This window comes from Branchiostoma lanceolatum, chromosome 12, assembly GCF_035083965.1.
Source record: "Branchiostoma lanceolatum isolate klBraLanc5 chromosome 12, klBraLanc5.hap2, whole genome shotgun sequence".
NCBI classification, from domain to species: domain Eukaryota; kingdom Metazoa; phylum Chordata; class Leptocardii; order Amphioxiformes; family Branchiostomatidae; genus Branchiostoma; species Branchiostoma lanceolatum.
Window position 1 is genome coordinate 3,943,717 of NC_089733.1, and position 24,721 is coordinate 3,968,437.

Here is a 24,721-nt window from a genome sequence, read left to right on the forward strand (position 1 = left end):
AACAGCAAATCGACTTACATGTATTTTGTTCTTGTTCTTGTTCATCCTTTGATTTAACTTCCGGTGAAGCGCTTCATTTCAGATTTTGCCCTTTCCTGGTTCGACACACATTCATTCTCTATGTGCTTCAACAATTTCTTAACCTTGTCTTGAGCAGCTTTGGGGTATACATGCTTCCCATTTTGCATTAGTCTGATTTTTTTAAAAATGTCAGCATATTTTGTTAATTTGTAAGGCTGGAGGTGTTTTTTTTTTTACCAATGTCCCCATTTTCGTCCCTTAACACCATAGATGGGTCACGTCGAAGATATCTTGACAGTGGATGGTGCTTAGGTATAAACGTCGTAACCCTTTGGATCGGATTTCATGGAAGAGATTCAATCCACTATGTGCAAGTTAAATGTAGTTACTGGATTCAGCCTAGCCACAATTGATAGTGTCGTTGATTCTTGTGCTACCTTGCTAACAAGAGATCGAGTTGGCAAAACGTAAAACAAAATGAAACCTTAGCTACTAGTATCTTATAAACTTCGGCGAAATGCAGTTTTGGGGCCGAAATCATAGACAAGAGAACAAAACGAAGCAACGATGTTCCCATCTCTCTCGGCAGCACGCCGTTACATATTACGTTTTAGGTTTTGGACCGAAATCACATAGAGCCAGAAGTCAGAACAATCACGGAGGAACCAAAAGAAGTCAGAAGATCTAACACCTCTCCTCGCGGTTGGAAATGATTCTGGCACATGCGTGACAGTAGTTCTGCCGTCTGTCGCACATTTCACCGCATTGTGTACACGACACTCCTATTCTGACGGGTGTGGGCCGGCCTGCTGTCGAACTGAATGACACTTTTCGGGTGATGGTGTAGGTACCACCACCCAAGCTTGCAGAGCTGACCCTACAGTCTTGTCAAAGTTTCCTACACGTCTTTCCTCCTTTCTCCTGTGTGTGCGGCATCCTGGTGTGTGCTTAACTTCACTCCCAAACAATACCCTCCGCTTTGAACGCTCACCGGGAACGCAGACTGGAGACGGCCTGATGTCCGGCGATAGGAATAGCCGCATGACCGTTTCGAGTTTTCTCCGCTTGTTGGCTCACGGCCGTCAAGATGCTGGGTCGACCTGTACAAACCAAGGAAGAAATCGTAAAGACAAGGCGGCAATTCACAAACAGATGCTTCGAGTTGATCCCAACTAGGGAGATAACTGCCTGTCACCTTTTGGGGTCCAAATGCAATCCCTGCCAATACACAGCACTGCTCACCTCATCATAACCTTGGCTGGCAAACTGTATGTGCAGGCTAACATCTTCTCCAGGCCTAGGTGATGGTAGCGACCCTTCCATAATCTGAAGCGACTCATTGTGCCCTTATCTTATGTTCTAGCAATGGAAAGTGGAAAATGAATATATAGGAATGTGGTGTCACCTGCAGTCACTGCCTGGCTCGACTCACCTTCTGACTAACCGAAGTCCATGCCGTGCGTATCGTTCTCGTGTTGTACTCTCAAACCAGCCCTCTTGTAGGTTTTGGGGCAGCCTCGTTCACGGCAGGGGAGGCCTAGGGGCGGCTTCACGGTTGAGTTTCACGCCAGCTTCCAAGTTACCCAATATGCCATTCTCCTCTGTCACAATGAAGGTGAATTCAGCAAACCGTATGTCCGTATACGATCAAGGAAGTCCATAACATGTCTGTTCAGGTCCTCCTTGAAGCGTCGCATCAATCCAGAAACAATGTAGTACAGTGTTCTTGACAGATATGGTTCTCCATCTATTGTTCTTATCTCAAAGATGAACTTCGATTCATCAACCAAAAATCCATCTCCACACGTGATACATGTTTCAGTTCGGTTGGCACAAAGCTGAAGGTTTCGGAGATCTCTGTGTTGATGCTGCACAATTGTTCGTTACGGTTGACTGCCCAATCATCGAAAACAGACTTCCCATACCTGGTGAATCCTTGACTTGGCATATTTGCATCTCGACCAAACATGTTCCTATGCTTTATATTTGCGGTGGCGTCGAAATTTCTGCCGCAGGTTACACATACGTTAATGGGAATGCCGCTGAGAATGACGTCTTCACACTTCCTAATTCTAAGGCCACAGCAATTTAATTTCTTGGTTCTCAGACTTCTTAAAATGATAATATAGCAGGCAGTACGGCAGGCGGGCGCAGACAGTACGGGTCAGAGGCAGCCATGAACTGCCCCATCATGATCAGAAACTGACCCATCATGTTACTCATGGTCTGGCTCTCATGCTCCTGATGCATCCGCATTTTCTGAATGTCATCCTTGTGGAAGTACGTAGCTGCTGCGGCTTCAAATACAATGTTGAACCGGTTAGCCCGGAATGCTTTCAGTTTGACAATGTTCTTTTTTTTTCTGTACAACATCTTCAGCGGAGTGTATGATATGCAGAAAATCCTTGAATGCTTGAAACGTTATCAGGCCATCCTTCCATCGTGACTCCTTGTCTTTCGTGAGTAGTGGCTCCAGGGTGGTGAGGTCAGTCTCGTCCGTGTAGCCGGCCTCTGCATACGCAGCGGCCCTGCAACTGTACAGACGGTCAGGTGCGGAAGGTGGGAGGGCAAAGTGGATCTTGTTGTGGTCATTTCCGAGCTTTCTTGCCAAGCTGTCTGGCAAGTCACAGTTGGCCATGGTTATTTGTAGATGTCTTCGTCGGGGTCTTCACTGTGCAGCTTTTGCAGGGCCAGACGGGTGTAGTTGCAGCCTATGACTTCATATGTGTAGTCCTGCAACTTCCTGCTGTCAAACAGCTCCGGCGGCAGCCCGGGTATGTGGACAGCTAATATGGTGTATGGTCCGTCCGGACAACTCTTGAAGTGTATCAACATTGCCTTGGTCAGGATGTCGGCACAGGCGCTTCCAGAGGGGCACAAAAAGTGACTACGCATTATTCAATAACGAGTACAAAATCTAAAAAAACTTTTGACAAACACGTTAACGCAAATACTATTAATATTACGTGACAGATCATTGGGTCGGGAGTGATTAGGGTGTAGAATGGATTTCGCAGCATGTCGGTCTTAGGGTTAAAATGTCCGCTTAGATATAACGCTGCTGGTTTATTTTCATAGGGACCGGGTCATGGGGCACGAAGACAGAATGACAAGCACACACCAGAAAATCTCAGTTTTAGTTGCCTTTATTGTCTTTTTTCAGTAGCACATGTAGTAATTTTTTTAAAATATATTATATATCTATCTGGTAGAGTGTTAAGCGTTGCACTGGAAAACACATTAGAAGTAGGTCGTAACCCCCCCCCCCCCCCCCGCCCCCCCAAAAAAAGATCTGGAGGGATCAGCTTCATCCCCCTGCTGGCAGCAACACGTGGGCCAGGTCAACCACGTCCACCCACTGTAATACAGACCTGCACACAATGGTGTAAGGTACATATACATAACATATCGTTCAGCTGTGCGATGAGTGCCATTTGTAACTTGTTAAATGTATCGAACTCACATCCACTAACACGAGCCATGTCGGTAGCAGGTTTGCTTGATGAAATGTTTTTGGTAGTCTTTTTTGTTAACCTTCTCGGTGACTTTGTTGATTTTGAACGACCTCAACTTAATGAGAAGATAGATTCATTGATCATGTGCTTCAAGGGATATCTTCTACAAGATTCCTGGCTATAAGACAGCATCACTGTTATTGTCAATCTTTGTAGTAATACGCTACGGTAAAACAGAACATGCCATTTCTTCCACATTGACAGGACCTGAAGTATCTGAAGTCAGGTTTGCCTTGCAAGTACTTGTTGAAACAATACTTTGAACATTGTAACCATACATATACCCAGTCATATTTGTATTCCCCCCTCTTGCAGCCCTATCTAAGGAAAAGAAATTCTAAACACAATTATGACACAACCTCTTTGGTACAGCATAAACACCGGGATAAATAGACTGGAACTGAGGGAAAGAAATTTAAGAAATCAAACTAAAATTACATGTAGTATTGATGGTCAAATTTAGATCTTCAAATGTTTGGCAACGGATGGTTTTACATGAAGCTGAGCCTAAAGACATGTTCTCGAGGACAAGAACCATCTCTGTACATTTTTTAAAGATAATCAATCTTTGAATCATCACAATGCTTCAGAGGCAAATTACTGTCCACAAATCATTACAGTTATAAATATAAATTTGAGTTGACATAGTAACAGAATTTTCATGTTCATTAATACCTGTTGAACAGCTGAGGACAGTGCATGCACAGACTGGTTCACTCGCATCTTAACCCAACTAAATAGACATGTTGTTTGGGTAATCTAGTCAAAGTAAGTGGACGTTTTCTGTATCTGTCAAAAACTGACTATGTGTTTCCAAATCTTATTTTTACCATCATATTTTAAACATCGAGTGTTATAATGCTCATGTCCACTGCTGTACAGATTGATCCTCAGCTTGTGTGTGTTGGGTCAGACATTAAAAAAGGGGACCTAAACTATGAGGGGTCTGACACATATTAACGGTCTCACCACATTCATTCTAACAAAAGTACGTTTAGGTGAAGCAACGTCAAAGTAAAGTGGGAAAACTAAAATCATTCAACAAACCAACTTCAGTCCAAAACATATGTGTAATCTGTACTCCTGCGAAGCCTTTATTAAAGAAATATGCAACCGGAAAAGAAAATGGTGTAAATAAACTCCTGAACATAAACTGCATGATATGTGTGGCGATGACATGGGACATTTGAATCAGGGGTAACAGTTGACAGATCATCTAAATCTACAAATCCTACTAGCTTATTGCGACCCTCTTCGATTTTGACCTCATCAAAAGCTACCATTCCTATACAGTATTACCTATATTAATGTTTTTGGTCTTAAAACTATCGTTCATCCTTTGTATACAGGAAGGGTGCCACCCACTAGACGATATTGAATAGTTTTTTGTAATCCCTTAATGTGCGCCCACTAGGCAGTCTCAGAAAACCAGACTTAGACAAAGTGTCATACTTAGAACTAGAATGATAATGCCGAAGACACCAGCGGATGACAAATGGGTGCGGTTTATGGCAATTCCTACCTTCCTCGTTTGTGTAGTTGAGGCCCATAAAGCTCAGCCGCCTGCACCAGCAGGATAGGAATATTCAGAATATACCGGGCTTACCTGAACACTCTTTGATCATTACACATGTATTCATCAACAAAAATAGTGTGTAACAAAGGCGAAATATTAATTCGCTCTGAAACTATAGGTGTCCCTCACGACGCTCTTGATCTCTTCTGAGTACATGTAATAGGGACCGCGGGCGCACGCCTCTAAGTCCCTGCATGTGACAGGAATGTATGACTTCAGAAATTGCCTTTTATTTTGTTTGATATGAAAATTCAATGTTCCTGCCTCCTCCTTCATTTCTACGCGTTTTCACGCATGTCCTTACCTGCTTCTGCCTCACGTATGTGCAGAACATTGTGGCGTAACAATAACAGGCTGACTCTTCGAAATAAAGGCTTCAGTTGGCTTTGTCTTGACTTGACTTGATAACGACTCAGTCTGGGAAATACACTGTATTCTTCTGTCTCTCTTCAGAAAACTGGATAATGAGAACTTTTCTGCCATTGGTGGAATTTGAGTCTTCTACATGTAGCCTGGCATTGGCATTCATTTTTCTTTCCATTTCTTTTAAAAGCCTTTTGTTAATGAAAATTTGCACTCGGGTGTTTTTGCGACTGTCCTTATGTCGTTCTGCCATGTTCCCTGCAATCCTCACTGTTTAAAATGTTTTTCAGATAGACGTTCTTTGAGGCACGCTGTTTTCCTGTAAAGTACTTCGTATAATTCAAATTGTAGTCCAACTATACATTCTCCCAACCACTTATCACTGTATCTCGGAAGTTTGTAGCTGGATTGGGTTGGTCTGGATGGCGGACACACAGGATGAATTTGTGTTTCACAGCATGCACACAGCGCCGGTCAGGCCGTTGTAGAACAGAAACTCTCTAGTTTATACTATTGGAATGCGTGTTCCTGTCAATAAAAGTCACCTTCTTGTAGTTTTGTACATTAGTGCTATGAATACAGATGATGTTATACAGCTTTTGTCGAACATTCACAGAAGTACGGACTAATTTTTGTTGTAAGAGTTCCCACAACGTGAAGTACACGTGAAGTACTGCTTCGCCTGTCGGCCACTTGGCTTCACCTGTCGGCCCCTCCTTCTCCTCGGCTCCACCTGTCGAACCCTCCTACCCCTCGGCCCCTCCTTCCCCTCGGCTTCACCTGTCGGTCCCTCCTTCCCCTCGGCTTCACCTGTCGGCCCCTCCTTCCCCTCGGCTTCACCTGTCGGCCCCTCCTTCCCCTCGGCTTCACCTGTCGGCCCCTTCCCCTCGGCTTCACCTGTCGGTCCCTCCTTCCCCTCGGCTTCACCTGTCTGCCCCTCCTTCCCCTCGGCTTCACCTGTCGAACCCTCCTTCCCCTGGGCCCCTCCTTCCTCTCGGCTTCACCTGTCGGCCCCTCCTTCCCCTCGGCTTCACCTGTCGGCCCCTCCTTCTCCTCGGCTCCACCTGTCGAACCCTCCTTCCCCTCGGCCCCTCCTTCCCCTCGGCTTCACCTGTCGGCCCCTCCTTCCCCTTGGTTTCACCTGTCTGCCCCTCCTTGGCTTCACCCGTCGTCTAATTGCTCGTTGTTGGCTGGTCTGCTTTCAGCTCTTTGATGCGATCCTGCAGTGCTGTTGCGGAATAAAACCATTGTAGTAGAAGAAATTATTTTAAAGAGCAATTAGACGTTAGACAGCATTGGCTTCGCATTGAATGGTTCAAATGATTTCTTTTTAAGTGTAACATTTGGGATTACAAATAACAATAGTCACAGTGAAATTGAGGCAATTTGTCATATCTTGATTTAAACGTTCATAGTTACAATATTATACAAGTACCTTTCTCTAGAGTTGGCTCATCCATCCCTGGAATCTAGAGGGCCGATGTCTGTTTGGAACGCCCTATTTCATCCTTGCCATGTTTCTTGTGATGTTCATCCACATCACTGTTCGGATGGAGAAATCATAGTTGACGCTTGCCTGCTGCCTTCCGATGACACGCCTGCACCATTTAACCTTTCCGAATGTTGTTGTCCTCCATGTGCTCTCGGCTCAAGTCCCAGAACAGTTCGGGTAGGATGGCTATGACTCCCACGGCACAGGTATAGCCATCCACAGAAACCCTTGCAATCTTCAATGACAAGTTTATCTGAAGAAAAATAAACATCTGGCATCTTCAGCGTCTTGGTCTCAGGATGTTCCGATACTCAGGTTGGAATAAGTACAGCTCCAACATGGAGTAAACATTCTTAAAACTTATAGCGTAAAGTATGACCTTGTGAAAGATGGTCTTTTGCTCCCTCAACCCAAATACAATACAATCCAGACACGACACCCAGTCAGCTACATGTCGGACCCAAACCTTGTCAATTGCTTTTCCATACGGTATTTGGTTAGCATTTGGTGGCGGCGGTCCATGATGCCCCTCACGCTTGTCAGCAAACCCTTCAGCATCAAATCGGAGTGGGTGATCTGGGAGCAGGAAACGTCGACTCCCTTCAAAAGTTGTCATGTTGAAATGAGTCACGGATACAAGAAAAAAAATACACCTGATTACATAGTGCAGCTATGTATCCGCGGAAATCACTTGATGAATTGCTGTAGTCGGATGGGCTGAAATCACAAGGCACAGATGCGTGGGAGATAAAAAAGGAAAATTTTGCTAGTATTAGTTGGATAACTGAATTTAGAGGAATATTTCAGAGCTTAAACGTTATACAGATAGGGCACCAAGAATACTTATAAAATAAATGAGGCATTGTTCTATCCGGAAAAACTTGTTAAATAGTAGCTGCCTTACGTAGAGAGGTGGGCAACGACGTTATTGTACAACTTCAGTATATCCTTAGTCACCGTTTCCATTATCTCTGACATGGATTATTATCTCTAGCATCAGTAGGAAGACTTTGTTAGAAACTGAAAAGACACAAAAGACACACAAGCACTGCAAACTGAGTTGATGCTAACTTCTCACATACAAGACATTTTAAAAATGTCACACCATACCTTCATGCAATGTTCCACCAACAAAGGGATAGGAACTACTTCACTGGAATTACATTTCGGTTAAGACGTCTGTCTGAATTCCTGAATAAAACAAATGACAGTGAATAAGTCAATCTTGTCTTCCTGGTCAAAACATATACATGACCATAAACATACTATATGATTCCGAAATTCTACCAACTTGAAGACATTATTTTGCCATGTCTTAGCAGGGTTTCACTTGTCATGCGACCAAAGTAACAAACAATGGAGCCAAGCTGACCTAGATCCACATTTTTCCAACAGTCTATGAGGTAAAGTAATATCTACACCCCCCCATTCCATCATCTTTGGCAATTACTCTGTTCTAAAACTCAGCCACTCTTTTGTGACCATATAATTTAGGAATTTCTGTTGTCATTGATTAGTAAGCCTTCCAAACTTTTCCTATGCACTTTTTCTAAGCGAAGACATTAAGCATGTAGATGTAGATGGTCCTACAAAAGTCGGCCAACATGGAAGGACAGAAAAATCATTGGTACTAGTGCTACTAATCCAAATATATGGCTTGATGACACCATGCATACGAGAAACAAATCTTTATAATCAGTATCAGTGTGTCCGTTTTAAGAGACTTTCATGTTTAGATCATCTGATATTTCACCTGAGCAGTAACAGGTAGCGGTTCCGCCGACAGCGTTGTCTGTATTGGAACAATGTATAGCCTTGCGGACTTTCCCTTCCAATTCTGCTTGAACCACAAGCCTGGGTAACCGTCTTTGGATGCTGGCGCGAATACCAGACGTCTGGCCTTAGGGCCAGACCCTGACGCATTCTTTAGCTCCCAGCCACCATCCAAATCCTTTAGGCGCGGGAAGGCATCAAACAGATTCAACTCCACCTGAAATAATTACCAAAACATTAAAGTAAGAACCTACAATAAACTATTGTAAAAACCTCATACATTTTCTACTTATTATGGGGTGTGATTTAGTGTTTTGGGTGATCTTTTTGAACATTTCTAAATCATGCTTTATGAGTTAGTTCTTTTTTGTAATTCTTAAATACTCACACATACCCCAAATATATAAGTACCTGTCATGCAATTAAAACTGGAAATATGTTCCTTTACTGAGATGATTGCTTGCAGTTGACCAGTGAGCATCGACTGCGTATAAGGACTTAAACAGGTGGATCCCATCTATGTCGAGTCCAGCTGGTCCCTTGAACTCCGCAACGATGGCCTCCATAACTGATGCAGTCTCCTGTAGCGTACGGTATCTTTGGTGATTAGATCTTATCTGATTTAGCACAGTGAAGAAGAGTTAAACAAAGGTTATAGATACTTCATACTTATATTATTTTTGGATAGAATTCTTAAAACATATCTCAACGCCTCTGGTGATGCGCCTGACGTACTCCTTAAGTTGGTGTGGCTTGAGGAAATGGATCATTTCCTCGTTAGTGCGGTCGGCGTAAAGGTCCGGGTTTCCTTTCCTGACACCCTGCACCAGCAACATCATGTCCTCCCTGCTGTAGGCTAGGACCGCCCCTGCCATGGCACTCATGAAGCTGCCGTATTTATAATTTTATGCAATAATTTAAGATAATGACTTGCTTAATTGATGCATAACTCAATTAATTCATAACCAAGAATCAATTAATTCATAGTAAATAAGGAATAATTTATTTATTCATAACTTAGAATTAAGTTATTCATAACTCAAAATAAGATCGAGATACACGTATATTAATGAGGTACAAGTGTATTCATGATATGCAAATCTATTCATAAACTTATTCATGCTACATATTCATGAGATACAAGTGTATTCATGATGTGTAAATCTATTCATCAGATACAAACGTATTCATGCTAATATTAGTTCCGAACGAAGAACGAGACCAAGACACAATTAAGTTCGTTAACATTTTATTATCAATCACCTATTAAGTTCTTAGATTAAATACAAATTAGTATTCTTCTAATACTTCCAACAAGTTTTAACAATTAAGTTTTTCTTCCACCATGATGTCGCCGATGTCCAGCCCGATTAGTCCTTCCTCGAGCTCTTCTCGTGTGTCGGTGGTCATCGAAATGAAGATGTCATCTAAAAACAAAACAAAGCAATATTAATGTAAGGATTGTAGGATGCATGAGAGCAATAATAGTAATGGCGCTAATTGTACACGCAGAAAATAAATATATGGACACTTACCGCCTTCGTCTGACATCTCTTCTGAGCCACCCATGTCAGACACGTCATCGTCAGAACCCCAGGGCGAGGAGACGCTGGAGACGACATTAAAAAAAAAGCGATATGGATGTAAGGATTGTAGAATAATGCATGGGACTAATGACAGTAATGACACTGATTGTACACGTAGAAAATAGATAGATGAACACTTACTGTCTTCGTTTGACGGCTTCGCTATGTCCGTCACACTTACTGAGTTGCTGTCGACATCGTAATCGTCATCATCGGATGATATGATGATGACATCTGTATTAAAAGAAAAGCAACAACAATTAAAATCCAGTTGAAGGTCACCCGGATCCAGTTGAAGGTCACCCGGGGTGCTGGTTGCTTTATGAGGTAGCTCCTAAGACATCACTTCTATCTCCTGAAATACGGTGCAAGGAAAGTCGTAACTCCATCACCAAGCTCCATGTGAACATCTAAGGAACACGTGCAGTCATCGAAAACGTCAGAAACAGCTAGGTATCACAAAACTTGAAGGAAATTCCCGAACAGTGTGGGCACGGCAGCCATATTGGGGAGGGCAGCCATACTACCCGGAGATCATCTATGCATCTGTCTGATCTGATACCAGTATCAATTATACTGTGCAGGGAAAGCTGAAATGAATTTCTACTAAAAGGGAAAACTGAACTGAATTTCTACTAAAACGTGTGGATAATATATACAGCAACTCAGAAAGCCAGAAAATAGCCAAGTGTTATAAAATTCTGAGGCACGTCAGCCATGACCTCTTGCTCTGAGTTCATGATTAGTTTGCACCTGTATCTACTGGAAGCACTACTGTCTGCATCATTAACTCCGTCCACAAAGTAAAAGCAAACATGTGGCTTCCACAGGGAACGATCATATTCAGTGCAGTGACAATTAATATTGCTAGGGCACATGTGAGAGACCACAATGAGAACTCTATCAACAACTACAACATATGTAGCCTTACTCGTAGAAACCTAGTCTACATACAAAAGTACAACCCCAAGAACGCTTGTTACCTCTATCGTACCCTATGCAGACAACCAATCATACATGCCAAAAATTACAGCACTACCTGGGTTTCTGCTATGCTACTATTCATGTCCAGTGACGTGGAACTAAACCCTGGTCCCCACAACCAAGATAGAGAGACGTCGGATATGAGCAGCTCGGTCTACCTGTGCGGATCCTGTCACGAACCAGTCACATGGGACGAAAAGGGAGTCATGTGTGAGGAATACGACACATGGTTCCATGCTGCATGTCAAAACATCCACGACGCCACATACGACTTCAAGGGAGAAAGCAGTGTGGCCTGGACATGCACACTATGCGCAGGCCCAAACTACAGCTCTGTGTTGTTTGACCTCCATGAGGTAAGCCTAAACCAGTCGCAGTCCACACTAGACTCCAGTACCACTAGCCCAACTCCAAAGACTGGGCGGCCTCTACGCATTTTAAACATCAACTGCCAGTCACTTATAAAGAAGAAAGGTCCATTTTTCAATATAATTGATTCTACCAAACCGGACATTCTAATCTTAACTGAAACTTGGTTTCACGAAAAGATTCAATCGTCAGAATATTTTGGACCCCAGTACAATGTCCACAGGCGGGATAGGGGTAAAGTAAATGCACATGGAGGTGGTGTACTCATCGCCATCAATAACGATTACATTAGCACCCGGGAAGAGACTTTGGAGTCCCAGTCAGCAGAAACACTCTGAGTAAAGGTTACTATGCAGGGCTGCAAAACACTCTACGTTGGAGCCTGCTACTGCCCAAAGAGAGGACGATAACACCACCACTGATATACTGGACACATCATTGCGAAAGATTTCCACTAGTGACAAAAATATCATTCTACTCGGTGGAGACTTTAACCTGCCAGGTTGGAACTGGAAAGATAAGTCCTTGAAAATGAACACCAGACATGCAGCCAGGCACAGACAATTTGCTGATTCAATGCACGATAATGGCCTCACACAGATAGTGGAAGATCCAACTAGAGGCGATAAAATATTAAATCTTATACTCACGAACCGACCGAGACAAGTAAACCGAACTCAGATCATACCTGGTATAAGCGACCATCTTGCAGTATACACAGAACTAGAAGTAATGCCAACAAGAAGACGGCAAATACCACGCAAGATTCCAATCTACTCTAAGGCTAACTGGGACGGCTTAAGGAATTTCGTTAATACACTTGCTGATAAAATACGAAATGCTGAGGCTACAACCAACACCAACCAATAATGGACTATTTTGAAAGACGGGCTCATAGAGGGAACAAACACCTATATTCCTAACTGCACAACCAAGGTCAAGGACTCATGCCCTTGGAAAAACTTGGACCTGAAGCGCAAAATCAGGCGCCGAAACAAAGCATACAAAGCCAGCAAAAAGACAGGACGACCATCTGCTGAGGCCAAGTTCAAAAAACTGAAACGAGTACAGCGTGATCTAAGGAAGGCATATTGGCAATATGTTGAAGAGATTATCACCCCGGAAAAGGTTCTGGAAGTTTATCAAGTACAAACGTACAGACCACTCGGGAATTTCACCGCTAAAAGACCGTGGGAAGCTCGTCACAGATCCACGACAAAGCAGAGATCTTAAATGCTCAATTCCAATCAGTGTTCACCAGAGAAACTACAAACATACCTACTCTACAACAGCGAGGAAAGAAGACAGAGCTCATGCCAAGGGGTAATATCACAAAACCCGGAGTCTTAAAACTACTACAGAACCTTAACCCTGGAAAAGCTAGCGGTCCTGATGACATTAGCCCCCGCATCCTCAAAGAACTCTGTGAGGAACTTGCAGACCCCCTAACTCGCATATTTCAAAAATATCTACAGGAAAGAACTGTTTCGGACGATTGGAGACACGCAAATGTTGCTCCGATATTTAAGAAGGGACAAAGGTATGACAAGGCCAACTATAGGCCAATCAGTCTCACCTGCATATGCTCAAAGATTATGGAGCATATAGTCTGCAGCAACCTGATGAAACACGCCGAACAACACAACCTCTTCTATAAACGTCAAAATGGTTTCAGACCTGGAAGATCGTGCGAGACCCAATTATTAGAGTTCATCCATGAAGTCACCACCAACATGCAAAATGGCCTACAGACAGACGTTTGCGTACTCGACTTTTCCAAAGCCTTCGACAAGGTCGGCCACAAACGTCTCATCAGAAAACTGCAGTTTTATGGCATCGAACCAGAAACTCTGGGCTGGATAGAGGACTTTCTCCACCAACGCACCCAGTCTGTGGTTGTTGAAGGTTGTACCTCCAGCAAACTTGATGTGATATCAGGTGTGCCACAAGGATCGGTTCTAGGACCGTGCTTGTTTTTGTGTTATAGTAATGACATAACCGAAAACCTACAATCCACTGCTCGTTTGTTTGCAGATGATACCATGATTTACATGACAGTGTCCAATCACATGGATGCTCAGAGACTCCAAGCCTACCTAGATACATTGACTAAATGGGAAGAAATCTGGAAGATGGAATTCCACTCAGACAAATGCGAAGTTCTGACCATCTCTAGAAAGAAAACACCCATCATATACAATTACACACTACATGGCCATGTTCTCAAACATGTGAGTAGTGTCAAATACCTGGGAGTGACAATATGTAATGATCTGCGCTGGGCTCAACACATAGACCAAGTAGCCTCAAAATCCACTAACACCTTGAACTTTTTGAGAAGGAACATAAATATCTCAAACCCAAATGTGAAGGCTCGGGCATACAAGACTTTAGTGAGGCCAATCTTGGAATACTGTCAAACAGTTTAGGATCCATACACCCAAAAGAACATCAGGGACTTGGAAGCTGTACAGAGAAGAGCGGCACGCTTCGTGCTCCACCGTTATCGGAGACAGTCCAGTGTTTCTAGCATGCTGACCACACTTGAATGGAACATGCTGGCAGAGCGAAGACGGCAGGCTAGACTCCACATGTTCTACAAGATTCAGAGAAATATTGTAGCATCAGTGATGCCCCTCACCACCAAAGGACACAAAGTACCAACCCGCACCGAGAACAGTCTGGCATACCACATACCAACTTCAAAATCAGACTACCATTTGAACTCATTCTACCCAAGAACAACACGTGAATGGAACACTCTACCTGAGTATGCTGTCAAGGTCCAGACCCTAGAAGCCTTCAAGACTACATAACATTAACTCTTAACTCACATTGACGGGTACTTGCCGTCCCCCAGCACCGGGTGACGGTCAGGGAGTGGCGCCCCTGCCCTCTAAGGAGCCAGGGGACAGAGAACACCGGACACAATTCGCAAAACACAAATACTAGTAGACTGCGAGCGACCAGTGCCCCAATTGACCTTGAACAACCTACTGTGCCGAAGCCCACAGCATGATGAGGTTGTGCACATAATTACAAGAAGAAGAAGAAGAAGTAAACAAAAATAATTGAATAATGTAAGAGTGATAAGATAAAATCTGCGTGCTATAGGCCACTTACCGTTTCTGTGGGCAAGCTCTCTCATCACGCGTGCAGCGGCGTGGCTCACCAGATCCCTCACCACCCGTGTCTCTTCATCCTCGGCATCGCCAGAGGAGATGCTGATGACATCCTCTGACACCTGAGGGTGCACAACGGCAACCGGTGCTGGTGACGATGACGATGCTAACGGTGCAGCTGCCTGTGTCGGTTCCATCGGAGGTGTAGGCAACATGCCGGTGTCCGTGTCGGTGTAGCTACCGGTGTAGCTGCAGGTGCCGGTTCCATTGGAGGTGTCGATGCCGGTGCTACTACTGGTGCAGGTTTTGGTGCCGGTGACGGTACAGCTAACGGTGCAGCTGCATGTGCCGGTTCCATCGGAGGTGTCTGCGACGGTGCCGGTGACGGTGCAGCTGCCGGTGCCGGTTCCATTAAGAGGTGCTGGCGACGTTTGATGGTAAAACGGTGTAACGCCTGCTAAATGGGCGTGGTAGGGCACCGATGATGGGAGGTACTCGGCTAAAAGAAAACATGAAGTAGTTAGATTTAAGGTCTATAGAGTAGAATTAGATTTGAAAAAGATAAAAAAAAGTGTATTTAGGACATCTGAATGGTGTGTACCGTCATAAGGGTAGATATCCCTGTAGGTATCTTTGGCCCACTCCCGAATGAAGACGTTGTCCTGACAGCTCAAGAAGGGCGTCAATGCATGTCTTACTAGATAGGGTTCTTCATCTGAAAAAAAGAATAGATAAGTAAATGCATGAGACGGTGTCCTTAGCATTTACTCTAAGGAAATACAAAGTTTCTGTATAAATTATGCAAATGCAAATATATTGTTTTCTTATGCACATATGTTTTAGAACTACATCTATTTGAAATATGTATATCATATTAAAAAAACATATATGTTTTAGAGCTACATGTATCTAAAATATATATATTATATTTTTGACACAGTTCCTGCTTCGCACATTGGCATTCGACGTAGTTTTTCCACATTCTACTTGTGTATCGTGTGTTTTTGGAGCAGTCTGAAGCGCCCGTTAGAAAGTCGTTCGTTGCCTGTTCAAGGTCTAAACGGAAAGAAAAACAGATACTAGGGATAGATGAAGAACAAATCAAAGTAAATTCCTACAAAGGTTATACTAATGAATTAGTGAACCCAGAGAAAAAACGTTTTAAAAACAACAGCCCACCTTCCGAATATTGAGCGTCGACTTGGACTTGCGTCATCTTAAAAGTTGCGGTAATTGACAGATCCGGAGGTAAAAAAGGAAAGAGATAGAGAGAGAGCTGATGGGGCACGTCTACTTGACTCGCAAGATGTTACGGGAAAGGCAGTTATTTCAGTTACATCCCTAAATATATGCGCTTTATTCATGAAGAAGACAATAATGAATAGATAGTGGTGCACTGCCTTTGTGCGGCCACAGGGACGGCAAATGGCCATATTCAGGCATGCGGCTACTTACACAATGTGTATTGTAGCACGTATGCATAGATGGAGATTTGCAGAGAGTTTATCCACATGCCGTGCAGTTCTCGGAATTCTTGTCCCGGGATGATGTGGTGCTCGCTGATCGTGGCTTCCCCATACAAGAAGATCTCGCTCAGCACTACGCACATCTGCTCATTCCGCCAGGTAAGAGGGGCAGCCAACAGATGATCGGTGAACAGGTGACGAAGACAAAGGAGATAGCTAACCGGCGAATCTTCGTGGAGCAGGCCATCAGGCGTCTGAAAACGTTCCGCATCCTGAAGTATGAACTCCCAATAACTATGCTACATCAGGTTGATGAGATGATCACAGCCTGTGCAGCACTTTGCAACCTACAGAAACTCCTGGTTAAGTACTAGTGCTAATGTCAGTTTGTGTGTGATATGCTCATACATTTATATGTTGTGACAGTCAATCACTGGGCATTGACACATCACACTTTTGTAAAGACAAAGGAGACAGTTGTAAAGTATGTTTAAACCTCTTAAAAAGAAGATAATAATTACTCAAGTGTAGTCAGTTTGGAAAAAAAAACTACTAAAAGTAATATCACAATGCCACAATACACATGTAAGTTCTATCTAAAGTAAATCCAGAGTGGTTGAGTATTTAAGTAGGGTTAGTGTACTGTTCCCACCTGAATGTCATTTTAGATCTTACCTTAGACGTTGCATTGGTTGTCACACTGACGAAAGCACTCTACCCGACACAGATCAACTTGAACAAAAACAACACATTTCACATGTAACAATGGTAACATGTAATGAATATGAATACTCAGCAAGTCAGAGATTGTAACTAACGTCACATGTATCCACATGTATCGCCCTTGAAACTGTTCCGTTTACAACTTCAAATTATGAATGGGTATCGATATTCATGTCATCGAAATCAAACCATGAAGTGTAAGGAATACCGGTCAGCACATAACTAAAATAATCTTAGAAATTACGGATTACTGAAAATCGCACGGCATGGCCATCGTGGCCAACAAAGACGGGAAAATGGCGTCTAATTTCGTGCATGAGGCGTCTGTAATTCTTGATTTGTTAACTGTAACTTAATTTTAGCTGATTTAACTGTCACTAGTCAATAGCTAAAATTTCATCATCGCTAATATTTGATCACTTATATATAAGCCAGTAATGTTTGTTCCGACCGTTAAAATTAAGTGCAGTGGCCTACTCCATTTTCCCCCAACCGCTATATTTTCCTGCCGCTATATTAAAGTGATTTACAGTATCTTGCAGTTGAAATCATTCAATCCTACAATTGTACCTATTTCGGCGATTCTAACAAGTTAGAATAAAGTATTGAGAATCATCCCACCGCTAAAACGTCATTATCTGGGCTGTTGCGGGGAGCAAAACGTTTGCCTTCGGAAATTTTCATCCACCCGCCGAACCCAGCTAACAGGAAAAACAACAACATGACCCCGGCGTGACCCCACCGACGAAGAATGAGATGAGAAGGCCCATATGGCTACCAAACTTCTTCCTGACATACGAAATGGCGGGTCTCTAACGATGACTATATCTTGTGAACAAATAAGTCTTGATAATAAATAAAGCTGATATTTTCCAAATTTTTTCCACGATACCAAGCGTAACTACACAAATGTGGTATCGACGCGTTTGCTTGCGATCGCCATTCCTTTCCACAGCTGACGGTAAAAAAAAATGGCGGTCAGATAGAAGAAACGCGCGCATCGCGGCAAGTTCATCTTGCGAGGGAGGCCCTGTCAGTATCCGACGTTTCACATGGGTGCTCGTTGCTACATCCCTAATTCAAACAGTTCTGATAATCAGTATGCTAGGCTACAGTCTATAAGACACATAAGAAAGGCACCAAGAGTTACAGTTCAGAAGTGCCATTTTGTTAACACCAGTTCAAAAGTCCATGTAGATTTTTAGTCCGTTCGACGGTACGATCGACAGCCGAGACAACCTGCCTGTCCCGGTGATGGTTGGCTTCGTTGTTGTGGCACTGTTGATACTGCTGTCATCTTTGTGTCCACTGATGTTTCTGCTGTCATCTTTGTGTCCACTGATGTTTCTGCTGTCATCTTTGTGTCCACTGATGTTTCTGCTGTCATCTTTGTGTCCACTGATGTTTCTGCTGTCATCTTTGTGTCCACCGATGTTGCCGTTGTTTTCTGTTTGGGGGCTGGTGGCTGCAGCTTGTTAAGTAAGGAGGGAGTCACTGGGACGTTTGTAGGCGCGTACTGCTGAGCCGCGAAGGCCTGTCCGCGACATAGTCGTCTGTTCATCAAACCCATCCTCCCACATCTGCGTTACAAGCGTAACCTTCCTGCTATGGTTTGAAATGCGCCAGCCTTCCATGTTAATGCCGGCAGCGTGCACATTGATTTGATGTATGTTGAGAGTTTGTTCACTCCTACGGGCTGGAGGGAAAACTTTGGTACGACTGACTTGGTAAGTGGCCTTCTTTAGAAACGACCACTTTTCTCTGGCAGATGACGGAAGTACTGTTCAAACAAGTTTACAACGCAGCGGGGGTTTGTGGGGCTTGCGTACTGCTTCAAGTCCTTCACTCCAACTTGGCGCTGCTGAAGGCCATCCTGGAAATTCTTTGAAAATCTTCCGGTGTAGCGGAGGTATCTGCCGTTGTTGTCCGTTCCGAACTTGTACTGATCTAACATCAGCCTCTGGTGTTCGTCCATCCCCCTCAGCCCAAACAGTTTGCAATTGTAGAAGAACGCGCCATATGATAGTCCCTGTGATGTTTCAGTTGTAATGGTGTTGGAGTCCCACAGACGACTTTCGTCCTCGTATGAGAGAGGGTCGGCTTGTTTCTTGCTCACTCCCACGGCTTCGCCTCGGGAGTCTAGAAGCCCCTTGTGGGAGGAGCTTCCCTATTTTCGCTTAAAAATCGAGATTATGAACCCAGGGTTCAGAACCATAAACTAATTTAGGAAGTGCATCCCACTGTGGCATTGCTGCAGTTTGAAAGGCGGATTGGCCCCCATAAGTACATAAACACATAAAAATCCCAGACTGTCTCTGGCTTGAAACAATGGCAGGAGAAGATTAGCATAATACTGGTGAACAAGATTCAAATATTTTTTCTACTGGTTTTCAAAGTAACATTATGAAACAATACAGAATGACACAGAATGATTGTAACAAAACTACATAGTGAAAACAAATTTCAGTTTTTAGAAAATCAACCTTGTGTTCAAAAATAAACTTTCAATTCGGCCTGTCAAAGTTGTTTCAAAATGTCTAACTGTACATGTATATTTGCTACTTGGAAATGTCCTCCTCACAGTTGAATTCAAATGGCTGATAACTATCAAAACTGTGGGTCCACAAATATGACTTGTAGCTGTGTGTCTACATTGATTCTAAAAGCCAGTTATATAGACTGGAGCTCTGTAGAACTAATGTAGGGTAGAACTGCACATGAACTGTCCGCTTATGTCTTTACTTATACTACCAAACAGCATGATATTTTGGCCAGTTTTGTCATTTATATTCTGGGTTACAAAAAGCTAACTTCTTCATGTATAATAATACATGAATTCCTTATCTGTTGTCTCTACATTTCAAAAGTTTTTTGAGAGTAAGTCGTATTGGTGGTGACTGTCTTAGCCAGGCCTCCACCGATGTGAACACCACGACAGTCAGTAGCAGACTGACCCTGATAGTTTACGTTAGCCGAATTTATTGGGTGATTTTATAGTACAAGCATGGTCTTTAAAAAGGCCTCAGCTATGGCCTAACTAGTACTATTTCTCCCGAATTTCGTCACTAACTTGTATTTATTTATTTAAAAACACACTAGAGTGAACGTTTTAGTCTATTGTTATGTGTTTCGACGTTATAAGTTAAAAAGGTTTTAACAATCATGACAATTATGAGCGCGTTACAACAGCCTCATTACTCACTTGGCTACTGGCTGAAATAATACAACCTGGTGAATTATATGACTTGTAAATCATCTTCTGAAAAGATATGATAATCACTTTAGGGGTTACAGGGGCGGGCTCAACAGGGATAAGCCTCTTTGATATACACGGTTTGATATATCGGCTTTGCGTAATTTTAAAGAACGGCCTCTCGAAATCCCCCAAATAAGCCTCCAGAATTAACCTACGTCATCATCCAGCCGCCACCGAATACCCTCTCCGGCCAGAGCGTACACATGTGCCGCCATAAAATAGTGCGGCCAAACAGGGAACGTGTTATGAATATGAGGCTTATCTTGATTGTGCTATTGGTTTTGATTGCTTTTGTACTGGCGTTTGCAATTTTTAAACAGCTTAAGCTGTAAGTAATTCTTTTATTTGGATCTTAGACATGTTAGAAGCATTCCAGATGTTTACGCGCATGGATACAAAAGGAATGCGTCTGTGCTGTGTGGTGTGGAATTTACTCAGAACGGGGCGGCCATTGTGAGGTGAGGATGTGTGCTTGTTATAACAGAAAGGGGATTTAGTGTTTTGCCTGATTTTCTGCCACAAAAACCTTCTCAGTTACCGAGTACTTAGCTGTTTTAGTCATGAATATGTACCTTGAGGTTCGAGGTTGTTACTGGTGTGGTAATTTCTTTTATTTCGTGAGGGTCATGGCGGCCGTATGTGGAAGACATTTTCCGGGCGTTGGACATGTCGACGAAAACGGAATTTTTCCGAAATTTTCGCCAATGCCGGTGGAAATGTAATCATTGTATTTGTGTGTGTGGAACCTGGCGTCTGTAGACGATATTTCTGTGTTTTTTTGTGCGTATAAATGCCAGTTTCTTTTACCGAGTTCTGTACTCAGAACAAAGGACCGGGGTGGCGTGGTCTGGCCATACGGGTACTTTCTGTGCACTGAATTATGACACTGGAAACCTCGTTGGTGGGCGTAAGGGCAACGGCACAAGGCCACAAGTACCAGGGAAAGTACCTGGGGTCTTGGATGTTTTACCCCCGTATTCTTGAATTGAAAATGAAACTGACTAACACCAAGGAGGTCCTTGCTTACACTTACAGCCTTGTGCGTGCCATCCTTCATTATGTACTCGGTAGTCGGTTGTTAGATTTTGAGCTGCATGCACAAAGCATAAACAAAAATAACCTAATGGAATCTACCCGAGTGTGAAAAATTTGGTAGATTTTTCAACCCCAAAATATCATACCAATTAAATTAGTTTATTCAAGGTTTTATTCGTCACCTCCTCTTATGTCTCATTTACACAAAGGTTACATGTGGGTTCAATAGAATATGTGGTATTGATTAAAATAAAGCCAATGTATATTTCTTTCCCACAGGTCTACGCAGCTAGAAAGGATTGTGACAACACAGATATGATGTCTGAAGTGTTCATTTCAACTGCCAAATCATCCCAATATCTACAGAAAATTGCTGAAACAACACACCCAGCCCGTTGAATAACAGACGCTGCTCCAATGAAACTTCCAAACACATCAAAATTTACACATAGGTGACAGCAAATATCTTTTGGCTACGGCGAGACATCCAGCTTACTCAGGGTGTGTTAGTCAGGTCTATTAGTATTACAGCTGTCAAGCCTCTTGGAAACCCAGACTTCGGGGACTGTGCCTCTTGCTCAGTGGGGGCTTGTTCAGCTTAGTTAGATGGGTTTGCTGGATGCCAAAGCCTCAATGAAGTAATAGGATATCATCCATTTTGCTCTTGTTCATGGTGTCAATCTCCGTAGATGACCCACATGAAACATTGCGATAGGCTGTTCCTGTTGTATGCCTGTTCACTCGGGGACTGAATGTTTCCTGCAAATGGTTGATCATGCTCTGTGGACTTGAGCATACCATTGGCAGTCTTTTGTAGCCCACCGACACTAACCTATCTGCGAGTCATTCTCTACAGTCAACCCATCTTCTGTCTAAAGAAATAGACATTCCTGTTCAGTATTCTCATCTAGACACAGTTCTACACAACGTCCAGCTGTGCCTATAGTAACACGATAGAAAAACGGATATTATACGGCATGTACAAAATCTCTCTCGTATTCCCATGAAGGAAAGACAAGGATGTACATGTGTTCCATTCCCTATTTGTGAAATCTTTATACTAGAAAATTTCTAGCTGATTGGCACAATGAAAGCCCCATAATTCACAGCAATACATCATGATCGGCAGGATAAGTGTATCAAACATTTTAAACGTCAAATCTGAAGGTAAGATACCAAATTTGGCCATATTCTTTTTCATAATAAATATGGCCTTCGACGCTTGACCAGCTAAGGCCTCCTGTGCCCGAAACCATCTTCCACTTGAGGATATTAATATCCCTAAATACCAGCATGTCATCTGTAACAGAAATAACATCGGAGGTGTCCCCCCGGTTTTGCCCAACCCTGGGTGGGGCTTGGAGTGCATCCTCACCAGTCGGGGGACGGCGTAGAGGTCTCCGACGTCGGCCATTTCTGTCGGCGTAATCTGGATCCCGGTCAAAACGCTGTGAATTTAAAGGGATGATATTCTCGAAGTGGACGATTTTCCTCTTGATCAAATTCCTAACCCGTACCTCAAAAGCCTAGGCTGACTCCGTGGCCGACTGCCGTAAGGAGTTAAGTTCTGCCTCATAGTGTAAAGGGTCATTAGGGCGCTGAAATGTTGCTCTTAGGAAGTCCAGAACGTCGTTGCACGTCCCTGATTTGATGAATGTGTAGGTTGACAAAGCGTCACCCGAGAGGTGGTGGAGCAAGGTGGCCTTGCTCAAAGCATCTGACCATTGGCCATAAATTCTATCATTGTGGAAGTGTGTTTCGAATTCCTCCCACGACACCGATGAAGTGCCCGTGAACCTACACATGAGCTAGGGGGTTGACAACTCCTTCATCCTTCTGTATGTGATTGCCATTTCCCTCATAGGTGGTAGTTTGTTCATTTCCTTTCAAGAAAATAAACATTGTGCTTAAGAGGGAGCACACCGACAGAGCAATATTACAACTGATACGATCATATACATTTGTAATAGACTGTACCAATGAAATATCGCAATGTCCAGCCATATGTATTTGATTACTACAAAGTACAAACAGAACCTGTAACTCAAGAATTATTATTCTTTTATCTTAGTTTATAAACAGACTACTTTGGGTTCTTGAATGACAAATTAAATGTCTTACAATCAAGTTATTTGTTTTGAACATCATATACAGTCCTGAAGATGTTCCAACGCAGCTGACAGTGTCAGATTTTTAAAACTCTCATTGATTTTATTTGTTGGACTGAGGAGAACTCACCACTTCTGCTTGGACATTGCTGATCAATGACTGCGCTTTTAACTTTTTTCTGTTGTCCAGAATACAAAGCTATAATTCCAGGCTTGACAGGTTTATATCTGACAAGCAGTTTGGATTCCGAACAGGGTACTCAACTTCAGACACAGTTACCTACATTACCCAAAAAGCAGATAACGCCTTAGACCTGAGACAGGTCTGCCTTGATATTAGCAGGGCTTTCAAAGGGTTCTGGCAAACTCGCTCTCCTGGGATTGAAAGATAACCTCCTGAAATGGATAATAGACTATCTCACATGTAGAGAACTGAAAGTTACTATTAATGGTAGCATACTCGGAAAGGTGTCCCCTTACCTGAAACCAACTCAAAGACCGACCATGGTAATGCCATGTTTACAGTATGCTCCCACGGTATGGATGTCTGCTTGTGAAACATTCATTTCAAATGATGAATCTTTCTTTACCTACTCTGACCAAGGTACGCATCCAACCTTAAGAGCATCGCAGGAAAGTTAGATCCTAGACTCCCAACACAAGAACACTCTGGTGATCCCTAACTCTCAAACTGTTACACATAGGAGAACTTTCCTTCCAACTTCAGTAAGACTATGGAACAAACATCCAGAGGCTATAGTTAACATTAGAGATAGACAGAAATTCAAATGCTAAGTTAATTCTTTCCTCAGCGCACACTGACAGCGTTCTGTCTACCACCGGGAGTCCAGTTGCTAATCCTGTACGAAAATTGATGTAAATAAAGATGAAAAAATTAGAAAAAAAATAGGTAGCTATGAGGAATTTCCCAAGCAACCTTCAGTTTGTTTCTGCTATTGGGCCATTGATTCCTTAAACTCTGACTTTGAAGAAGAGATGAAAAATTGGAGTGGCCTTCAGGCCTTGCTACACGAAGTACGGATGAATAAAGGAAGACAAAAATGTATCACATCATGTTATATCACGGAAATAATTATATTAGAAGTGAGCATACCTGTAGCAGCAGAAAAGTGTGCTGTTGTCCATATTCCCTGTTGTGACTTCCCACATTCTGAACAATCTTTCCACAGCCAGGGATGGGGCAGGTTGTCCTGTGTTCTTACATTCCAGGATGTGGCTCGTGTGGTACTTCCTATATCATCGTAGGAAAAGAACAGCTAGATTATAACTGTTAAGTATTTACTGTCAGGTACAAATAGTGGGATTCAATAG

At 43.0% G+C, this 24,721-nt stretch overlaps 2 long non-coding RNA genes and 1 pseudogene across 2 annotated transcripts; 1 reads left to right on the plus strand and 2 right to left on the minus strand.

The window, feature by feature from the left end:
• Nucleotides 1–9,878: 9,878 nt before the first annotated feature.
• LOC136446645 (uncharacterized) lies at nucleotides 9,879–10,560 on the minus strand. The gene is made up of 3 exons (XR_010757615.1): nucleotides 10,468–10,560; nucleotides 10,276–10,349; nucleotides 9,879–10,167 (listed from the first exon to the last, which is right to left on the minus strand). It is a non-coding gene; the product is annotated as an uncharacterized lncRNA (long non-coding RNA).
• A 7,611-nt stretch (nucleotides 10,561–18,171) lies between these two features.
• Nucleotides 18,172–19,996, minus strand: LOC136446437 (uncharacterized; annotated as a pseudogene).
• Nucleotides 19,997–20,359: 363 nt separating this feature from the next.
• On the plus strand, nucleotides 20,360–22,228 carry LOC136446326 (uncharacterized). The gene is made up of 2 exons (XR_010757557.1): nucleotides 20,360–20,704; nucleotides 21,561–22,228. It is a non-coding gene; the product is annotated as an uncharacterized lncRNA (long non-coding RNA).
• The last annotated feature ends 2,493 nt before the right edge of the window (nucleotides 22,229–24,721 follow it).